Below are 6,000 nucleotides of genomic sequence, written 5' to 3'. Positions count from 1 at the left end.
GTATCCCAGTTCCCAGAACATTCTTTTATCAAAATAATTCACGTGTTTAAAAACTCAGAAAATCAAAACTCATAAAAATTCCATGTGTGTGCGTGCCCCTTTAAGATACCTTAGCGCTAACACAAATGAACCACTCACCAAACCCAAAGGAAATGTTTTAAAACAAATCAAACATAGTATTTTTTAAAACACCAACAAATAGTCATAACAAATGTTTTGTGTGTGTGTATTTGCAAACCTTAATGTAAAAACACACAAAAACTTAAGTTAACTATAAACAAAACCTAATAATAATGATAAAATTCCATTGTACTTCCTCCAATCATTAATCATGCATTTTAATCTACACCAATGTATATGTATGCTTAAGTGAACATGCTACCCTTAGATACAATTATCCTGATATCATTACTATCTAAATGTAATAATTTTTCCTCTGTCGCAAATGTAGTACATTTCTCAGCGTAAGAAATCAGTGATATGTAATCCCAGGCATTTAATCAAAATGTAGACGTGTTCTCCCATGTCTCCTTTAACTTACATACTTTAGATAACTTCCATCCATCCCGGAAGAAAGAATCCTACTCAAACACATCAGATAATACAATGTTTAATTAAGTAAACTCAACACCTAAAATAAACAATAAACAGTAAACAAATAAACAAACCCATAACCCCTTTAATCAGCAATCTAATCATTTCAACCTGTTGATATGTTTCGTAAAAACTATCCTGATCTTTTTTTAACAAATCTAAAATCTTTCAAAAGTTGGCGCTGTCTCATCAGCGTAAAAATCAAAACTAACTTTTCCCACTCATATCCACAAGGTTTGCATTCCCCAAAGGTCAATACTGTTCAGCTCCTACATCAATGATCTTCCTTCTGTCTGTACAGGGTCTGAAGTTCCAAAGTATGCAGATGATACAGTGATAAATTCATGCAAATAACAAACAACAAGCTACACAAGAACTCACTACTATTATGGTTCAGATGACAAACTTTCTCAGAGACTCATGTTTGCATCTCAATAAAAATATATTAAAAAAAATATATATATATTTAAAAACACAGTCTGCATGTTCCTCACAAAGAAAACAACTGATGCCCCTGAGACAGATGTCTATGTATCAGGGGAAAAGCTCAAATAACCAAATTCAACCTAGCTAATTTCCCAAAACATATGAAATTGTTTTGACTATAGAGGTAACCAAACTATAATAAAACCCAAACCTTATGGCAACATATCCACAAGATCCGCCATGAGAAATGACTGTATAGTTCCCTTAAGGAAAAGTACCTTTAGTCAATCTGCTTTCAGTGTGAGAGCTTCCCATGTCTGGAATACCCTGCCATTAGACACACACAACTGTGATTAATGATGCACTGTCCCTGAAAAAATAAAAACTACTCAAACTGCAATCAACTTTAATGACCTGACATTGTTCCACGTAATGGAAACAGATTGCAATTTTAGACTACATTAACTTTCTGCTCAAATTCACTGGTGTTAACTAAACAATCAAACCAAGAATCAATAACCATCATAATACATTATCACAATGTTTCCTTACTCACACCCAAATCACTTTCAGCTTAACATATCCTATATTTCTTTCTTTCTGGTGGGCAAAATATAACCCCTCTGCCAAGAACGTTTTGTCCTACCTCTTATCGTAAGATTAAAACCAAACTTTACAACTTTCTCTTCTCTTCCTCTTCCCACTTATGAAATGTCCAAGACTTTAAAAATAACACGTACCGCTAAATTTATAACATATGTCAGTCAATCCATAAGAATGAAAAACATTTCGGTGGGCACTACTCTATCGCCATTATCTCTCCGCTATTATTTAGAATTTCTTTAATTTAGGTAACTGTCTCCTCTATGATACAGTAATTTAAATATGACTCAATACATTATTCCAGCAGATCATTTAGGCAACAGACACCGTCTTGCATCGAAATTCGCTTCGCTATTATTTTGAATGAATTAGTCTCAATTTAACCTTAACAATCTATTAAAAAGTTCAATTTATCCTTTATTTCAATTTGAACCAAACAAGCTATTAAAATGTTCAGTTTATATCTTATACAAACACTAGCAACCGTATCTTTCCAGTCAAAACATACAATTATTTGAATTACAATCAAAAACTCAGATTTTAGTTAGTGCATTTGCCAGGAATCAAACTCGGGTCTCAAGCTTAGAAGGCAGCTATTTTAACCACTGAACCACCAATGCTATGTGAATGACTAATACTCTCCGTAAGTAAACCCACTTTACAATTGTCTGTATTCGTTTAATCAAGACACTTCCTAGAAAAATAGCCCTAATTTAAAGGTCCAATCGTTATTCCAGCTATGATTCTCATATGCCAAATGAATAAATTAGCAGTCAAAGAATAAAATCGACATTTATAGACTAGGAAACAGATCTTGCGCATTTTAATATAAAAGTAGATTATGTTTACTCATGCAACGTTACTTTACTACATCACATTAATCACGCAATGATAATTAATTTGATGGAAACGTTAGGCTTTGTACGACATTATAAATTACGTCGAGATTCCCTCTTAATTCGCTCTAATTTATGGAAAACGGTTTAGTCAATAAATCCCGCAACTCCTCTCATACTGGGAAGAAAAAACAAAAAATGTTCAGACCTTAAGGGCAGTTTTATTTCAAATGTTGCACCCAGACGGAGATAATCCAATAAGTGTTTTATAGTTCCATCTTTAGGGTAAGATAACCAAAAGTGGACACTCTAATCAGTTTCTAGAGCTCAATTGCCAAGATTTTGTAGACTAGTTTAATAGTGCTTAAAACCTTATCTTCATCAAATTATCCATTAAAGATACCAACTCAAAACCTACGTACGTCTACGAATGGGTGGTTTAAATTGTATCTAATTGTATTATCAGCATTACTTTATCAAATCTCTAGTAATCAATTATACACAAATACAATTTCTCATAATTTCAAGTATTCACAGAATCCATATAAAACGTCAGAAAATCTTAGGTACTCACACAGAACTTTAAGGATCCCCCACACAGGATTGGTCAGATGTTCACACAGAACTGGTCCGAAGTTCACACAGAACATCAGAACATAATTAAAAGGTTACCCACACAGAGTCAACCTACCCCGCTCACACAAAACGCTCCTACAAATATTACCTAGTGATATTCTCATAACAAAATACTCACACAAAGTAACCCAGGGCATACCTGGCTAGCACATTTAAAATAATTGGAATTCACCACTTCTGAGGGTCACTTAGACAGTCACACAGACACTTTCAGAATGAGGTCCTTCTTCCAATAGGGCTTCACCAAGTACCGTGTTTCACACAGAACACACAGTCACCCTGGCCTCTCACCCCCACAGACCGCATCAATCCCCATTGTGATCAATTCAGTGTCGGGACGGCTCTAGTCGCCCGCAACCGACCAATAGCAGAGTATTCTTTGAGTCCGCAAACTTTCAGATTACTCTCCTCTGACTCGGCCCTGTTTACACCTCCAAGGTGCCCTCTCTTTCAAAGGAATACACTCAGAGCCCACGTAACAGAGGCTTTTCTAAAAACTCGACTTCAAGTGTGTGTGGTTCACTCACCTCTTTCTTAAAAAAAAACTCAGTTCGAGATGTGGTATCCACTCGGCTCGCTGCCTCTCAGATCAAAGGTTGGTCAGTCTGCTTCGTTCCCGAAGTGTGGTTTCCCTGAGATCCCAAGTTTTGAGGGATCCCTCGTGCACGATTCACCTAGGTCGTCAGGAGCGGTCACCGAGTGAAGATTCACATCCCGCCGCTGCCACCAATTGTCGTGGTAATTTCCTGTATTACTAAATGGAAAGAGTTTACAAACCACACACAAGTCAGAGTTATATTTTAAAGTCCATCTTTAATTATATGAGCTTCACCATAGCCCTTTGACTCTCAGATCAATTCAGTGTCTATAAATGAATTCTCAGAGTGCTTACAAAATAATTCTTAGTATCTTTTATAGCCAAGATACTCCCCTCTCAACTCACATGACAAACCACAGATCTTAGAAACTTCACAAAGAAAGACTTTTACTTGAGAGAGGAGTATCCCATAGCCAGATAGCATTAGCTATAAATTATCGTTCAGTTCGGTCTCTTAGATGAGGTTCTACTTCTTGTTCTTGGTACTTCGTATTACCAAAACATTACCTCATCCAATGGCATATATCAATTGTCAATTCTAGATACACCCATCTCAAATACACCGCCTCTTCTCCCCACTCCTGGAGAAGCTCACTAAGAGGAGTGAACCTCTAGGTCATATACTATGAAAGATAGGTTCAACATCAGAGGGGTGGTATAATGGTTCCAGACACTGCCATACTCCTCCCCCCAATGGGAAAAGGAGGGTATGACTGGCATACAGACATAGTGGAGCCCTTCACATGGTTTCACAGATATATTCATTATGAAGACAATGTTCAAACCTGACTTCTCCCTTTCTGATATTCTGCCTATTACCAGACATGTAAAAGACAAGCCTGACCTCTCCCCTCTCTGGGCCCCAAGTGACTTTTCACTAGAGGAGAAAGGAAAATGCAACTGCCAACAGTATAGTCCAAAATAAGACATTCTAATGACAAGTATAAAATAAATAAAACATCTTATTTATCTATGTTACCTAACTAATTCTGATTCAGCTACGACACAGGAACAACAGGTGAGGCTGTTAGTCTGAGCAGACAGTCAGAATGAATGTGTGTGCGCTTGAGCATTTAGGCCTATATTCTTTTTTAATTTTTTTTTCGTTATTTGAATTAGTTAATTCTATTCATTTAAATTTTGGGATTATTTATATCTTAATTTTTCAATATTTTTATAAATAGATTCGGCTCTTCTGATATACGAGCCGGCTCTCAACGTTCACCTACAAGAGCCGGCTCTTAAAGCCGACTCGTTCGCGAACGACCCATCACTAGTAAGGAGCTGGCTAGCTATTTATTTGAATGAACTGAAGTTCAATTTCAATAGGCGAACAACAAGTGGCTACCTAGCTAATACTTACTTACAAGGATTCCTAAATCATTGCTAAGAATAATGAAAATGACTGCAGTTTCTACTGGTCATTGTTCTCAGGCTGCTTGTATTGGCGCTAGCAAGGTACCCCAGAAGTTGTGGTCGAACAAATAATGCTTTATTACCAATGCTGTATTGTAAACACATCGTTCGTGGCCGGTATTTGCTTGTTTGCAGATTTTTTTGTACAGCTTTGACAATGCTACTGATACTGACAGTGTTATTTGACGGTCAAACAGTGTTATTTAACGGTCAAACAGTGTTATTTGACGGTCAAACAGTTTTATTTGCTGTGTATTGTTTTTGACACGCAACGACCCAAACGGCATTCCATAATCTCTCTCGGTTAAGTTTGTTAAAAAAATGCTGTTCAGTCATAGGCCTATTTGGAAGTTGATCAAATATTTTCGTAGCCTACATAGAGATAAGCATTGTTGTTTCAGCAGGAGACATTTGCTTTCCAACCTGTGCTATCCCATGATTGTATTTGAAATATTGCGAAAGGCCTGTTTTGGGTGCATGCTGTTCACTGACAGATTTGCCACTCGTTCCAGACTGAATGCAATGGCTTGTGACTAGGCTACTCACAATCCAAGCTAGGCGAAAACAAGAACAAAACCCATTGATCCTCGGTGCAGCACCCTTCCCATGGTTATGATTCTATACGGAAATAAATTATAAAGTACAACTCTGGAGAGATGGTAGTTGCAGGTTCATGTCTATCAGAGCAGAGAGGGAAATATATCATAGAAAGTGAATCTCCTTCTGGTTCTGAGAGATACAGGCATGCTTCTCGCACCACAGCTACTGCCACGAGTTGTGCTCTAGGCTACAATGTTGAGCAAATCATAAACCTGTGCTGGCCCAACCCGAATCAATTCTTAGAATATCAGGCGCAGGATGAAAATCTAGTCTTCACATTAGGCTACGTTT

The sequence above is a fragment of the Salvelinus alpinus genome, chromosome 14 (assembly GCF_045679555.1).
Source record: "Salvelinus alpinus chromosome 14, SLU_Salpinus.1, whole genome shotgun sequence".
Lineage (NCBI taxonomy): Eukaryota > Metazoa > Chordata > Actinopteri > Salmoniformes > Salmonidae > Salvelinus > Salvelinus alpinus.
The sequence above is the reverse complement of the archived record's forward strand: the minus strand, read 5'-3'. Positions refer to the sequence as shown.